Source organism: Amphiura filiformis, chromosome 9 (genome assembly GCF_039555335.1).
Source record: "Amphiura filiformis chromosome 9, Afil_fr2py, whole genome shotgun sequence".
Classification (NCBI taxonomy): Eukaryota; Metazoa; Echinodermata; class Ophiuroidea; order Amphilepidida; family Amphiuridae; genus Amphiura; species Amphiura filiformis.
The window spans coordinates 8,445,175-8,462,835 of record NC_092636.1 but is presented as its reverse complement, the minus strand read 5'-3'; the positions used below and the strand labels follow the sequence as shown (position 1 = coordinate 8,462,835).

Here is a 17,661-nt window from a genome sequence, read left to right as displayed (position 1 = left end):
GAAAAATTTATTTCTTTTTCTCTTTCAGAACACAACTAAACCCTCCAAATCCCACCTAAACCCTACAACATTATCCAGTAACATCAGACAGGTATTTACTGGCAAATACACGTCAGCCGAGAAAGCCGAGGGAGGAGGTCAAACATCTCAGGTTTACAGGAAGCCCCAGTTGATCTTGTTTTGATCCACCCTACTCCTTAGAAAAGATCAGCAGTCCGCGTTAGGGATGACTCATTTCATAGGATTGTTAAGTAAAGATAACACTTTTTATCTGGGATTGTTTTATCTCACTGATAGACAGTTTGGTTTGTCGTTTAAGATAAGCAAATCAAAAATAGCGCAAATTTTCGCCACCAGGAACATTTTGTGTCTTTGCTGTGGTTTTGCGTGAAATATTTTTCACTATTTATATATTATGTTTTCAGAACCTGGTAATATACAAAATATGTAATTATTATGAAAATTTTGAATTGATCATCTCTCTATGATGGCAATCTTTGCTATCATAAAGTCACAAAATACCGCGCACAACCAAAATTGTAAGTATACTTCTCGAAGCGTTGCTTTAAACTATGTTGAATTTCAGTAGTGCAGAGAAGATGTTGAAACAGGCGAAACAGCTGCTTGCTCAAAATTAACTTTATTGCTCGCCATTACAACACTCCCAAACGTCATAAACGCTACAACTTCAAAATTATCGACACCCGTACTCGGGGTAGCCGCTAGGACAATGGCAAAATATACAAATGCTCTGGACACCCACGAGGGGCGAGAATGACTGCTGTACATTACGACCCAATGTTTGCACAATTTTTTCCCCCTAAAACCAATCTATTTTCATGACGACACAAGTGCAAATTAATTTTTGCTCCTTAGGCTGAATTTGCTAAGAATATGAAGGCTTTCTTTCCGTTGGCAGTCATACCACCCCACCTGAGTTTTTCTTTCCACCTTACCACAGAGGTATATCCAGTTTGTCTAGACTGGGGAAGCCTAAAGCTAACCTCACTTCTAGATGTAAACCATCACATTATGCATGCGAGCCCAAAATGAACACGCAATGTACAGAGCAGCTGTGTGAACCTTGCCCGGCCGGACCAAATCCAGCCAGTTTCATTGATCTACTGCTAGTATGTAGACTAACGTGTAATTACTATAACTACAACTAGGTTATACCACATCACGATTATCTAGAATTAACAACGATGCACTAAAATGTAGTCCTATGCATAGTGCTAAGGTTGAAATCAAAATAAGAAATTGTGGAAATATCTCAATTCGGGGCAAAATACCCACTTTTAGGCAAATTTTTGAATCCTCCACCCTAAAACACAACAACACAATTAAACCATCTGTGGTTAAACTAAAATGTTTAAGCTCAAGAAATTGCAAACCAATTGCAAACAGAGAAAAACATTTCTCTTTTAGTCCTAGAGCACCGGGCTATACTTTGTTCCATTCATCACAGTATTTGTTCTTACACCATATCAATCACTCTCCTCACAATATCTTGGATAATTTATGCTGAAATTTATGTAGAAGAGCTGTCAGAGGAAATGCTATAAATTGTGAACAGGATCCTGAAAAATACAGTGAGGTAGCAATGTTATTAAGGAGAGCAATGCAATGCTCTCCCCAAATCTCACTGCTCAAGCCCTGTACATAATTTTACAGTTCAGATTCTCACCATTTACCTGTCAGAAACAACAAGTAGTCTCTAAATCACAGAGAGACACTTTCAATTTAATGTAGTTCAAGCGATGCAGAAAACATTTTGTAATGTACTTTTATTTGCAAAGTGCTCTAATCAGAAAGATTAAGTTTCCACTCGTACTAAATCTTGATGACTGTGGCCACATAGTCTTATGGTATAGGGTGACAAGCCATAGGCGATGTAACGAACAGCAACCCTCCTTGACAGAAGACAGCATGTATATGCATGGATCGGGAAAGTCTAAGTTGTTCGTGCTGAATGCAAAAAAGCTTTAAAACTTAGCAAAAACATTATTGCTAAAACAAGGTATCTTAAAAACGATAATCTGTAAAAACCTGCTCGCATTTGCAATACAGCCATTAATTTCTCATAAATATGATAATGTATATTTACACAAGATCTTACAGCGTATTTACACAGCTCTAATTTGATTCCAGTTTTTTCGAAATACATGATAATAGCCCGGGATAATAGGGAATAAAATTCCCGTTGAGTGCATCAATGTCTTTCCTGTATAGTGCCGAGAGACAGGCTGACACAATTAATACAACTCAGATTTGGAGAAGATTGATAAAGATACAAAGAATATGAAAAGTTCATTACCAAACTAACAAAATTAAAGTGTATCCCTTCGATAGCATTTCAAATCGCTCCGATATCACAATAACATTTCAAACGCAAAAGTGTCACAATGTTAATTGGTGATTAGATAAACAACCAAATCTTATGCAATATTCATGTTGCTTCGTTAAACCTTGAGTACCTCTTTATTGCCTTAATTTGCATAATTATTATGCAAATTTTATGCATCACTTTGTATTTTATTCAAAACAGTATTGCATGTGATGTTTGGCAATGCACTGGTATAATGCAGTCTTCCAAAGTAAACAAGCCGTATCTGCTTGTTAATGCGATAATGTATGAATTTGGTGAATTTTTTTCAAACCAGATTTTTAGCAATGTGTATTTGTAATGTTTACCATGTTTACACATGTCCAACACTTAATTGGAATCAGCCAAATTTGTTGTGTTTGTATTAAAGGCAGCGGAATAATTTTGAATTCATGTCTTAATAAGAGTGGGTTTCTTTCAATTATCTCATTATTTCAGCCTAAAATGACCAGAAAATCTTACTGGCAGTTGCTACCAATATTATTTCATGGTTTTGGGCAAGAGATAACAAAATTAAAATTTAACTGAAATCAGATATCACTGATTCTTACTTTGATTAAAAACAACAGTATCTGCCATTTTCAAATATAGTCCCACCTTTTTTTAGGTAGAACATAATTTTCACAATTGGTATGTGGATTATACTCAATAATCAAAAAAAAAAATTTAGCTCTTTAAAAAAAAAATAAAGTTGATCATGATGATGAATCAATTATCGCTGTTATGTAATGGTCATTCTGATGTCAATGGTGGGGTCGCTATTCGGACAGCAGCTTAATGATATCAAATGCATTGAATTTGAATGCATTTTGATATCATTAATAGAGTATGACATGAATACAAATATAATCAATTTTTTTCATTTATTAAAAATACAAAACATCTTGATTTAAAAAAAAAAAAAATTTTAGGTCAACCATGATGATGAATCAATTATCGCTGTTATGTAATGGTCATTCTGATGTCAATGGTGGGGTCGCTGGTCGTCGGACAGCAGCTTATTGATTTCAATTTCAAGATTGCGTTTGATAATGTAAACAATTCCATGAACATGTGAAATATTAATCATTGATTTTTATAAGAATACTTGATTTAAATTGGTCTAAATGCATAGTAGTGTCCTTATATCAAAGAAAAGTGTATTAATTCCCAGAACATTTAAAAATGACAGTGTTCTATCAAAACAATTAAAGAGAAAATTAATATTTAATAAAATGATAATAAATTCTGGAATATATCTACTCGAATAATAATTATCAAATGAAAATTGTGATACATGTAGTTCTGTGCTTTTTTTTTTTATTTTATTGAAATTCAGAAATTTAAGGCAATACATATTTGCCATGTTGACATCAAGTCCCCTTCAGCATAAACATGTCACATGGTTAAGTGCTGGTCATCAACTTGTTGCTAAGTATGTTTGCCTAGAAACTATTATTACTTAATTAAGTGCATTTAGCAAAAGGAGCGCCAATAAACATTTATTATATGGCAGGAAGTTGGGGAATGTGGTAAACATTAAAGGGGAACACAAATAGAATTTTTTGTGGTCTTGAGCAAGGGTCTTTATCATAAACATAATGAAATTTTTGAAGTTGAACCAAGAGGGTGGATTGTGAAATTTTAAATGCAAAGAAAATTCAAGAAAACAAGTATTTGGAACGCTCAGAGATTGTTGACCTCTCGGACACAGTGTAGAAGGCAAGTAGAATTTTTGTCAATATGATTTTGAAAATCAAGACATTTTTCAGAGCATTTTGACCACTTTTGCTAAGTAAAACTAAAGATTGCAGGTCAACTTTACTTACCAAAGTGAACATTCATCAGCAAAAGGTTCTTAACTCGCTTCCAATTTCTAAACATTGTATTATATGTCAGGAAGTTGTCACGTCGGTCATTTAACAAGTTTGGTGCAGTAAACATGGTAAAGAGTCTCAAACCACACCATAGAATAGCATTGCCTGTCTATTGTTCGCAAGAATGTGCAAAGTTAAAGCCAAATACATTGTTTACTAGCAAGGTTTGTAATTTTGATGTATTGGCATACCTAACTAAATGGTTCCATCAAGTTCAAAATTACATAAATACGGACACTAGGATTCTAGAACCAGACTTGACCTTGTGAAACCCCCCTCAAAAAAAAAAAAAAAAAGAAATACTAAATTGGGACAAAAATTACCACAAAAAAAATCACAATTTTGTATTAAAAAAAAGCAAATTTGAATATTTTACCGAGTGCAGAACCGGGTGCACAAATATTGACCTGTTAGGACAAGGCAAATTTAAACAGGGCAACAATTAGGCCTATATTACAATTGTCCGATGTATTAATTAACAACTCATATTTTTCAATGAGAAAGTATCAAATTTGAGCCCTGAACCAGTCCTATGCCACTTGGTCCAGTGCCGCAATTTGGGTTCAGAGTCGGACTCTATAGTCTGTAGGCCAGAGGAACAAAATACTATTATAACTTCAATATAAGTATATGGACAAAATTGAAAGCTAGGATCCATTTGGTTAGGAAATCATTATAGCCGCCCCAGCGCCTCTTCTGCCTCATCATACTTGCAAATTAGAATTGCTTTAGACCTGTAAAGAAGCTAGATGATTAGCTCATAATGTGAATGGTGTGAGGAAAGAAGCCTTCCAGTCATGGGACAGAAAATGCAAGCCACTGGACAAGAATAGCTGTACACATCCAAAAGAGCAGGAGAGAGCACAACCCAGGAACAACCGGAGGGCAATCTAATTTAGGTCAGTTTGATGGAAAGTTGAAAAGTACATGACATGAACAGCTTAATAACATGGTTCCACAAATGCTCCAGGTTTCGTCTTTATTCTTTCTATTGGTTACATGATTGGCTCATTTGCTATCGCAAAGTGACTGTTGGTGACAACACTAGATAAAAATAATTGTGCGAAGGAGTATTTTCCAGATCCTGAAGGGTAATGGATGCCAATTGTTATGGATTGTTCAGACACTTGCACTGACACTTGTGTGAAGGTAGGGCAACACTGGGAAAATTAAGGAGGAGTTGGTGATCGGTTAGGTATTCCCAGTTTGGGTTCCCAAACTTGTGTCCTGGTAGCTCCTGGTTATCCAATTGGGCGACTTTTGAAGATTTTTCCCTTGTTACCATTATCGGTCCCATAGAAACCTGGTTAAGAACAAAAATTGGTGACTTTCTGACACTGTTTCCTGTCCCATTGAAATCAATCAAAAATTGAGTGGCTTTTCAGTGATTTGACTCACAAGTCCGGCTGAACACAGAGAAGATATTTGACCCTTCCCAGAATCTTCTGCAACATTGAAAATTTGATTGGTTAAACTTGGATCGACAGTCAAGAAATCTAGATGTGCTCTGTTCACTGAGGTACATTTTGTCACCATCAACCCATATTGCACTGGAAAACAAATCGGTACCGTACAGGAAATTAAAATGGAAAAAATGCATTATGGGAAGTGTAAGATATCTTGTCTGGTCTGAGCTTATGTTTCCATTTTGTGGACAGGTGACTCACTAAGAAAGTCAGCCTTCTTTGTACTCCAACCACACCTGTTTGGACAACAATACACCAAGTCATCATCACCGATTTTGACAGAAAACCAAAGAAATTACATCTCTATTTATCATCAGTAACCATGACAACATAACAGATTGCCACGAGGATGGGTCAGCACAGAAGAAGCAATCATTTGCTTCAAATATCTCATGTATCTATTTGATCAATTTGTGTAACAGATGGGCTGATCCCAATTAATATTTAACAAATTACTAAATTTAAAGAGAATCCTATCAAAAATCTTTCCCTTCAGCTATTAAAGGGCCACACCCTAGAGGTGTTTACCCTCTCTTTATAATCACCACACACCCTCATACACCAAGGCACCATCTAATCTGGCATTTATTTTCTATCATTACAAAATAATCCAAACAGGATGTCAGATCTGGATATATTCCCTTTAATCTTTCCAATTTTTTATGCAATTTAGGTCTTTTTTTAAAGTAAGGTATTAATATACCTGTGACAACAATTACAGGTTATTAAGGGTATTATTGTTCAATCAAGAGTAAGTTTGCCCATGGCATCATTTAGTCCAGACTTGTGGTCTAAAGCCAGAAGCAAGTTAATAAGTCACTTTTTGTTAAGCTTAAAGAAAATATTCATGAATGAGTAAAATAATATTTGATTGACCTGTTTGAAATTTGATATTGCAATATGCATATTATTAAAATATCATTTAGTACACTGTCTTTGTCATATATTACAAATTTGGATTTAATTTGTTTTTAAAGAAAAAAGAGGGCTTCAACAATGGTAATTCAATCAAGATGTATTCTTTTCATTTTTCGTCTCCTACCAAATCATATGAACTCAAAAAAGTTCAATTGTTAAAAAAAAACCATCATATTTATAATTGCACCTGTTATTACTAGCATACATCATAATGTTATCCTCAAATGAAATAATGTTTTAAACACAAATGTTTAAGGCCCTAACTATAGCTTTGTTCACAAACATATTCGCCTATTGCACGGTTCCACCATATTGCGGGGAGAGCCTCGAACTGGTAATAGACATGAAAGCAAGTATTACATAACTTTACGAAATGTTCAACATGGCTGTTTCAATTCCCATTCATGCATGCTGTCAGATATCGAGGCTCTCCTCGCATATGGCGGAACCGTGCAATGGGTGAATATAACCCCATCTCTATATTAAGGGATGCACCATTAAAAATGCTGAAGCTTTTGGAAAAAAAACACGACTTCACCCACTACCTGAACAAAAACAAAATGTTGATTATCACAAATGGTGCATAGGTCTGTAAACAGGAGGGGCTGAGGCAGATACATGTAAGGTGTAAAGTGTAATGCAGGTCTAGCATTTAATATGATCAAATGTGCCCAAATCAGAAGCATAGCCAGCCACTTGAGTGACGGGGCAAAGCCAAATTGTTGTCCACATTTGTCCATTTTTCATCCCATTTTCAATCATTTTATTATGACATGATACTCTTTGTTGTCCCATTTTGATCCCTGAACATTTCTGTGGGAAGCTCCCCCACCCAGTTCCTCCTGGTTATGACACTGGCCCAAATTGGTCCTAATTTTAATATAGGACAACAAATCCACAAACATGACTTGCATGGAGGCATTCCACATCCAAAAGTCCACCTAAATAGGCTTCACACTTTGGGATTCCTGAAGCACCACAATGCAACAACCTTTCCAAGCAGCCTATTCATGACTATTTCATTTCTCAGAATGTCAAAACAATGGAAAAATCATAGCCATAACAAACAAGCCAAGAGTTGTCCAGACCCTAATCATACACAAATACAATGTATCAAGTTTACATAAACCAAACATAACTTTTCCTCATTTCATCAATAATAACCAATCTCCCCAGCAACATCCGCTATTATCATCATCACCAACAAAAAGTGCATCCCAAAGTCCAAGTCCTAGCAACAATAAAAGAGCCTGTGATCTCAATTTTCAAACTACTGTTGTTACGATTTGTCATAACCGATGATTGTTTCAAATTTGATGAGTGGATACGAGTGCTGGTTACTGTGGTCGTGATTTTGACGGAATCGGACAACTGCAAGTGATGAGAAGAAGACAACATGCCGATGCTACCAGTGTGATGATGACATCCCTGTTGCTCCTGACAATCACATCAAATCAGTTACTGTTGAACTGACAATTCATTTTTTGCATGGTACATTTTCTATTTTTGTCACCTTACTATAAACCAAAACATTTTGTCCATTTCATGTCACAGTGATCTGACAAAAACAAATGATAATTTTTGTGCATCATAAATGCAGTGGCGTAGCCAGCACTTTTTCAGAGGGTGGGCAAAGGGGGGGGGGGCAAGCCCGACTTTTACAGGGGGGGAAAACTTTGATGAAAATGGTAAAAAATGGGCTAAGTACTAAAATCTTAAATATCAGGATGGCCAACATCTCACAGAAGGGGCAAGACTTCTCAGAAGGGGGTAGCTTCCCCCTTACCCCCACTCCCCCCATCCCTGGCTACACCACTGTTAATGCCATGTTGGATTAAATAATCACATTGATTTTTTAATTTCATTTTTTTTTAAATTTGGACTCATCTTGCTCACAAATTGCTTTGCTCCACTTTTACTGATGCTAAGCTGTGAAGGCAGGAAATGAGTAGAAATGAGAGGTTTCATCGCAAAGTAGGCCAGAGAGCACTTCAAGTTCAGACGGCGCCAGCTACTTGCTAAAATTGATGTAATAAAGGAGTAAACATTGTCTCTCTTTGTGTTATTGGAACGTCTCTACCATAACATGCCTCAAGTACTCACAATTTAAAAAAAAATTTACTTGCACATTTACACTGATCATGCACTGATCTTACATGTACTTAAATTTGATTTCTCTTTCTTTATCATCTCTTCCCCTATAAATTTCCCAGATTAAAAATAGGTTAACTTCCCCCCACCCAACCCACTTCTGACCCCTACATGTTTGTGTAAGTCTGATTACAGATCCTGGTCCGATTAAAACCACCAATAATTTAATAAGAATATTAAACTACTTCATAACTAGGCCCGTGCTATAGTGTCTATTATTATTATTGATATCTTTTATCTCATAATATTTCATGCGATTGATTGCCTACGGCTAAAAACCATGCACGAATCAAGACAAAATACATTTTGTAATTCTATTCTAGTTCTGGATCTAGGTTCAATATGCTTTTTATTTGTTTTCTGGTAATTTAAGTTCACCAATATAATCTACATGTAATGTTCAGTTCACTTCTATGATGCAAGTTTGGAGTTTCGCGTTAACAGTGGTTAAGCACCTGCAAAGCCACCCAAATGTTCTTGAGGATGATAACTTTCAAAAAGAGCTTCCAATCTTCAACCTCAAGTCAAGGGTTTGGGATTATGAAGGCCCTCATATTTGCAATAGCTGCCAAGTGTATGATATCGCAATTGATGACGATATCACAATGTAATTTTCGATATCGCGATGTTATTATCGATATCGCGATGTGATTATTAAAAGATTCCAATGATGTGCCTGCGATATGTCAGTGCTGCACGATGCATAATACTGGGAGATTTCTCACAATGCAATGTGACCCCAGAATTATTAAAGTTGGGGCTTCCATACTTTCGTAAATTACACAGTAAAATTTTAACTTATCTGTCAAAGTAAATTTGTAAAACTGAGATAATGTTTGTGTAAAATATACTTTCATGTACTACCATAAGCAATTTTGTTGCCATAGTCTCAAAATTGAGCGATTTTTGAAGGTAAAATTTTGCATGCTCTGCAAGGAAGCTTAAAAATATCGCAATAATTATGGTGATATTGGGATATTTTTACCTTGATGTAAAATACTGACGATGCCCAGACTTAGCTAAGTGGCATATTTTAGATGTGTACCATATTAGGGACCCTTCACAAACACTTGTAAGGGGGGGGGCCTGATGCAAAGGGGGGGGCCTGAAAATTTTTGACCCTCCTAAGGGGGGGCCTGAAAAAATGACCACAAATTTTCCTGGAAAAATTGAGTTTATATGCTTTTCTATGGGGTTGACCCATAATTTTCATGTCAAAAAGGGGGGCCCTGACATTTTTGAGGTCTGTAAAGGGGGGGGGGGCCCGAAATATTTTTGTGATGAAATTTTTTGCACCAGGCCCCCCCTTACAAGTGTTTGTGAACAGTTCCTTATAGAATGCAGAAATTGTCAATGTGTACGGCAGCTATTGTAGATAGGGCATGTGGTCCTAAAAAAAACCTCAAAATATAAAGAATCAAGAAAGCAAGCAACCTACATCCATGCATACTTAACATTCAATTGGCATATCTACCTAGATGTAGGTCACCCACACCATAATAATACTAACATCCTCCTCCCTAGTACTAGATGTGTGTTTATTACAGCTACATACTCCATAGATCCTATATAACTACCTAAGTAAACGATAGTGTCATCTTTGTAAACGCTATCTAAAATGATTTGCAATATTTGATTTTGGAACAGTTTTTCGGTTCATGAAGCTTTAATAAATCACCTAAGGGAGATATTATGCACAGTCGTGATATGTCATCCATCAGAAATTAATTCATTTTTCGTTCAATGTATGATACTAACTAGTTTATTTTTGATTTTCAAATATCCGCCTAATATTTAAGCTTGCTCAGAAATTAAGTGGATTTTGTTCAATTATTATGTATGGGATTTTACTGTTTTAAAATTAAATACTGCTGTAGTTGTATAATATTTAATGTTGCTTTTACATCTTTATATTTTCTTATATTTTGTAATATCAATGTACAGGATTAAGAACACACCAGTGGGTTAAAGATTTAGTACTGCTGTTACACAATCATTGTGCAAATAAAATGAAATATTATTATAAAATCATACAGAATTTGTTTCCATTTTAATTGCTGAATTCAGAATGCTTTGTAAGTTATCCAAATTCAATCAAATCATGTCCAGACCAGACAAAACTTTTATCTGGACATTTCATCAACAATCAGTTTACTTCATCAGCAGTGTTGATGTTTTGAAGTGCTGAGTGATATAATGATCTGGCAACCCTAAGAGTTTGAGCAGCATCATTCCCTGTGTCAAAGTTTTTGTGCAAAACAGATAGGTGTGAAAGTTTTAGGCTCCCTCATCTCTGTTTATGAAATTCTTGATGTTATTGAGATACACTGATAAACTACAGACCTGACCAATTTATTCAAGGCATGTCACTGTAACTTTGGTTTTAACTCTAACCATGGGTTTAACCTAACTAACCTTAAAACTTGGGTTTCCCAGCCTTAAGTTAACTATAGTCAAATGCCAGCATACATTCCGGACACACATTGTACTTATTTATTTGTACATAGGGTGAGGCCTGAACATATTTGGCAATCAATCAATTTCAAATTCAGCCATTTCAAACAAAGTTTGAGTCTACTCTGACAATATAGACTTGCAGGATCCGGGTGAATAGACTTACCATAGATTTAATACATCCAGTAGATAATCACCATGTAGGCCAATGACTCTCAACTATATCACAATAATAGGGTGTATCCTGACCTTCTAATTTCATTAAAAGATGCACTTCTCTCCTCTCCAACAGCCTCCAAATATACCACATCTGTTCTGCAAAACCAAACCTCAAAATTGTTGTTCCCTTAATTTTTGATAATTGTGCTCACAATTGCATGTGTGAGGTCCAGTACTTTATCAAAAATACCAAGAACATTCTCTTCACATTTTGGTATCAACAAATCCATAATTGCCTGTGACAATTGAATAAAATCTATACTTGTACTTAAAATGTAAACAGTTACCTCAAAAATGATCACCTTTGATCATCTTCCTCTCCCCATACCTTCACTATCTATGCTCTCCTGCTTTGATCTTGCCACTACATCCTCCAGCCTCCAGAGTTTATTTATTCATCACCAATACAATAGACTTTAATCTTCCTGTCTATACCACTACCAGATCATAAAACCAGTAAATGGCTTCCCATGTATTACAAGCTATGAGAATAATAGCTCACAATGAACAGATCAATAGTATTCAATATGGTACAAGGTTTGTGACAATACACTGACATGGGTATTGAGTATGCGGATCATTATTACAAAACTGGATTGGAATGTGGGATATCGGAAAATGGGTTTTAAGTGGTACATGCAGCTAGCAGCAATGAGATGGAAATAAACATGATAAATGGCTCAAGATGACTACAATTTCCCTAAATTGCATTATCAATATCATGATTATTATGACCAAGATGTAATTGTGTGGTGTGTATTTCCTTGTAATGGTACTGAAGAGTTTTAACCTTTAAGGAGGTTTAATGTTAACTTGAAGTTTCAAAGAAAAAGGAAAATAATGAACAGTCTTCATCTGTATCACTCAGTAGTCAGTACTACTATAAATACTACCACTATCCTCCTCCTCCTCATCTCCTCCTCCTCCTCATATCATCATCATCATCATCATCATCATCAATAATAATAATAATATGAATATAAAAATCAAAAATTATGATGATGATTATATATGAGGATCGCACCTGCAAACAAAAATTAAGATAATAATTAATAATAGATCCAATGGATATTTGTAATCTGAAATGAACATCTAAAGCAAAATTATTTATATCAGACTGCCCTTTCTGTCATTAAAATGGGTAGGTGTTTTCAACCCATAGGCATCAGTAATTCATCACTGATATAGACTACACACTGTCATCTACAGACTCATAACAAAGATTTGTAGAGCATAATTTCATTTAAATTTGTGATTACACTTACATCTGCAGTAGATAAATCATTTCCTCGCATTCTAGCATGTATATAAAGCTTCTGGTACATCATGCTTGATTACTACAAATCTGATTGTGTCATTATTTTGTATCAGCCAAATAAGCGTAAAGTTAAGCTACCAACCACGCAGGTGTAAAACACAAAATGTGCGTGTAAAACATGACTTTTAAATGGATCCGATTTGTAGCGATTCTCGTGATCTATTATCCCCCGTGCCATGATTACACCCTCAATTATACAGCACAAAGAATACAAGTCACTTGAGGCTGTTTGCAAAATTCATCATTATCAGTGCCAACAATATGAACTTGAAATAACATGACACAAATTTAACCAACCAGAACAAGAGACCTTTTTACAGCACTCCTGCTTGAATAGAACAGATACAAAACAATCAAAATCTGGCGTGTGGTCTGGTAAGCTTACCTGATAAAGTTCTGGGGTTGTGAAATTTCTTTTCAATTGAAAAACGAGAAATTTCATTAGGCCGAGACAGTTTGTTACAAAGAAAACAAAAGAAAGATAGATTGATCACTCTGTTTGATTTTTGTACCCAGGCCCGACTAGATGTTGACCGAGCACAGAAAAAATTTGATAGCTTGGATGAACTCAACGAATATCTGTTTTCGCCAAGATTTCCCATTAGGGGGCGACTGGGTTATTGAACTGACGCAATTGTGATGACCACGGTATTACACGCACCACGGGATAAAGCTTGAGTGCCTCTTTATACTGTACAATTTGTATTTTACAAGTGGCTACCTGACTACTAAATGGTTGGTGTGAATGTGCATAGGCCACTTTACTCTACAGGGGAGGTTTCCTATAATCTAATGTGTTTTCCTTTGGATCGCTATAGCCGGGCCGCTGACCATTATGTATGTAGACCTAAGGATACTGCTACTTCAAGAGGTTCTTAGGGAGGAATAAAATTTTGTTCAGGGAATCCAAGACAGGGAATATTTTAATATCTATGTGATGATAAGATTGCTCAACTTATTGAATTATGCACATAGTGCCATGAGGTTGAGGCGATTCACAGACAAAAAATGTTTCTATAAAATATTCAATTGGAAATCAAGTATTTCCAAAGAAATCATGTTTAAAGACTAAAGTTGATCAAATTATTTTAATAATTTGTTATATATGTCTTTAAAAGATATTAAAATATCTTTTAAAAACCTATAAATTAATAATAACAATTTCATAACTGACATAATTACTTTAATTGACACCAAATCAGGTGGAACAGATTTTCCCTGTTTTTATAAAAAATACATTAGAATGTGAAATTACGTATAGATATACTTAGGCAAGAAATAACATTTTCAACCTTTCAATTCACGATAGAAACCAGACATCAAATGCTCCATCAAGTGAAATAATTACTTGCGCTCTAGTTCACACAAATCTCCAAACTTGAGTAAAATTGAATCGGCAATTGATCACGACAAGTTTGTTATAATGCAATAAAAAAAAGTCATCAATCCATGACATGTTGTTTACATGTACTGACATGCTCCTAATTATTGATCACATTGATTGATCAAAAAATTCCTCAAGTCGGGGCCACAAAAGTCCTGGAGTAGTCCTCGGTGACAGCACTTCCATTTTCAGCTAAGACCAGTAAAAACGAGCCGCTGACATAAAATCAAAGAATTGTGCATTAGTATTCTACTGGTATTCCACTTCGCTACACTTTTAACACAACCAAAGATTCTGCTACTGATGGCAATTGAATTACTTGTTAGACAGCCACACAAAAAGTGCAACACGAGCCGAGACGTGTTTGTATTCATCTTTAAAATTTATGCTTAAAACGTCCCCTTTTTCCGATTTCTTTTTTTGATAACATATTACAATAGAAAGATGAGCTAACTTGGACTAAAACATGTCGATTGGAAATCACTTTTTTACATTTTAGCATTTTGAGGTGACATTTACTTTTTCGTATCAAATTTAATCTTCAGTGTGAAACTAAAAGGCTGTGACGTTGCACTTTTTAATATTCCATTTTTGCTTGGAATCAATCTTTTGTCTAGCTTCCTCCAAATTCATGTTCAAACAAAAAACTGTAAAAGCTCAGAGCTGCACCCTAATCATAGATCATCTAAATCTATTGTACAAACTAGGACAAAGGAGCCTGTCCCACGGACCCATCCCCCGAAAGTAATCATTTGAAAAAATTAAAATTAAAATTTAAAAGATTACTGTGATGATTACCTCGATTATGCTTGATGCCCCGTGCCTCTTTCCACACATGTATGCAAATCTCCACCCCAATTTCACACCCACAAACACACCCCCACACAAACAAATACAAAGTGCATAAACAAACATGTTAAATAGAAACCTTTCTGTTGCAAATGTGCATTCACAGCACATTTTGAAAATATGTTGTACTAACAAAAATTACCGCCGAATGTCATCATTCATAATTAAAATGAAGGGTCTATGATTCAACTATCTCTCCAGATCAGTTTAATCATATTACGCTTCATCATCATATACCTATTGGCTAGCAGCAAATTCAACATATTTATGATACATTTTTTTTCCAATAATCTTGATAACATTTTATGGCACATGCATTTGTACACTCGGTTTGTACATCACTAAAAAAAGGAGGGCATGAAGGTGAGTCATAATAAGACTCTACATCTATTGGGTTTGTTATCTATTAATACATCTCTCACTCTTAGTCTTTATGGCCAGAAGAAAAGCCAGCTTTTATCTAAACACTATACTCTTCCAATGTGTTGCTAATACCCGCTACACAACACAAACTCAGAATATACCTGACGCAACAACACATAATACATCTAAACACCAGTAAACTTACCTTCGCAATCTAAGCTACCACACGGTTCCTATACTATGTATTAAAGCATCCTCGTCTAATTCCAAAAAGAAGTCTCACAATTGAGCATGACAAGTCACCTATTGAATCACAACATGTACAAGTTTTAGCCACAAGGAACATCCATGTAAGTTTCTTACAAATAAAGTATTTTCCACCAGACCCTGTTTCCACGGGTTATAATAATCATATCAAAGTGGTAGCATCCCGTCACACTGGTTTGCCTTAAGTTACCCACTAGAGCCGGCTTCAGTGTAATTTCGTACAATACTCCTACCAAAAGAACACCGAGATGAATAAAAAATCGTCTTCAGTGATAAGAATTCAAGTTGTTACAGATCATAAGCCGCTGAATAGGGCTCGGAGAGTTTCGTTATCGAGCATCCAGGCAGTAGTCAATACGCACACCACTTTACACAGCAAAAGTGGAGCAATAAACTGATAGATCAGTTATACTATTGAACAGTGCTTGTCAACAACTGGAGTGGATAGCAGCAGCTAGTACTGAGCAGACAGCACAAAAGAGGCCCTCTATTGATGCATTCATGCCAGGCTAAACATCGGTAAGTCTTATTGTTTGTTGCACTACAGACAGGTGCTAGGTGTTCAGTTCATAATTATTTTGAGATATAGATATAGATAAAGATATCCATAATTGATAATAGATGAAGATGATGACAAAGTGACAAAACTCGCGATAATGATCAACCGGAAAAATTGTAAAATAGGCGCTTGCAGTATATTGTCACATCAAGTATCTATTCAACATAAAAGCATTAGCCCAGATTTGCAGGAATTCAGATAAATGTGTAATAATCGTAATTGTTGCATTATTAATTACCTATTTAAGAAATACTTCTGACTCTGATTTTGGGTGAATATGCCAGCGCAGAACTGTTTTGATCGGAATAATTTGCTAATTGCTTCATTATTCATATTTATTTCAGAATTTTCCTCAAGAGCCTGTCAAGGGAATTTTATGCAAGCATTTAGATACTTTCTTCTCTTAAAAACTCTTTGATGATTATTTTTTTCATTTAACTTGCATGCGTTATTCATGCTTTAACTCTTTAGTATGTATTGTGGCATATGCTCTTGATCACTCCAAACTCTACAATGTTGTTTTCATAACAAATTCAATTTTTGAAATATTCAGCATCTGCTTTAGTATTTAGTTCTGGGATTTATAAGTCATTCAAGTATTGTATCTGTGTGTTTTCCAATAATGAATAGCTTAAAAAGTACAATACTTTACCCCCAATTATGGTGAGAACAAACAACCACTTTTTTTTCATCCATTCACAATATCGCTGCTAAAATCTACAAATTGGTAGTGCCTGCAGAATTATAGAAAAATATAATACAATATAATACCACAAAGTATGCCTATGAATCAAATATTAAAATGTTTTCATGTTTTCTTTTCTTTAATATTCCCATTCATGTTTTTGTACTATTTCCTAACATATTGAGACTGCATTGAATTTCCACATTTCAAAACCCAGAAATCCGATGCTATGGGCCAGGTAGCTCACTGCTGTGTACAGTCAGCAACAATGATTCAGCAGGTTGACAAAAATGGTCAGCCTGAATTGTGGGTCAATTCATCGAAAAGTGGCCCAAGTTTCTCTAAACCGTTGCTTTTTATAAAATGGGAAAAGACACTAAACTGAAAGTTGCCGGAGCCAATGTCAAAGTCAGCTAATTTATTTCTTCACAATTGCACTGGACACTGAAGGGTATAATAAAAGCTCAACTATATAAAAAGTCGCCGGTAAAAAGTCGCTGGGAGAATCTACCAATTGGGCTACCAAATCGTGGAGTTGGTAACCCTGGTAACGATTAAAATCCAGCAACATTCATGAGAAAATCACCCTCTTCAGTATGAAAGGATAACAAATGATGCACCATTGTACTCCTGGATTAGCTGCTATTGAAATGGGAGATTACTACATGATGTAAGCAAGGACCTTCATTGTCCGCTAGCATGGTTAACCATGCAGAAATGTGATGCTGGACTTGTCCAAAATCTTGAAAATCAGATGAGCTCAGATGTGCAATTGTCATCAAGAAT

The 17,661-nt window shown here is 35.5% G+C and overlaps 1 protein-coding gene across 1 annotated transcript in view; it reads right to left on the bottom strand.

Moving 5' to 3' along the window:
• The window catches only part of LOC140160407 (teneurin-3-like), a 164,677-nt gene extending 148,892 nt beyond the window's left edge, over positions 1-15,785 (bottom strand). The window contains 1 exon segment of the mRNA XM_072183641.1: positions 15,570-15,785. The gene's annotated coding sequence lies outside the window, so the exon portion shown is untranslated.
• Between the last annotated feature and the right edge of the window lie 1,876 nt (positions 15,786-17,661).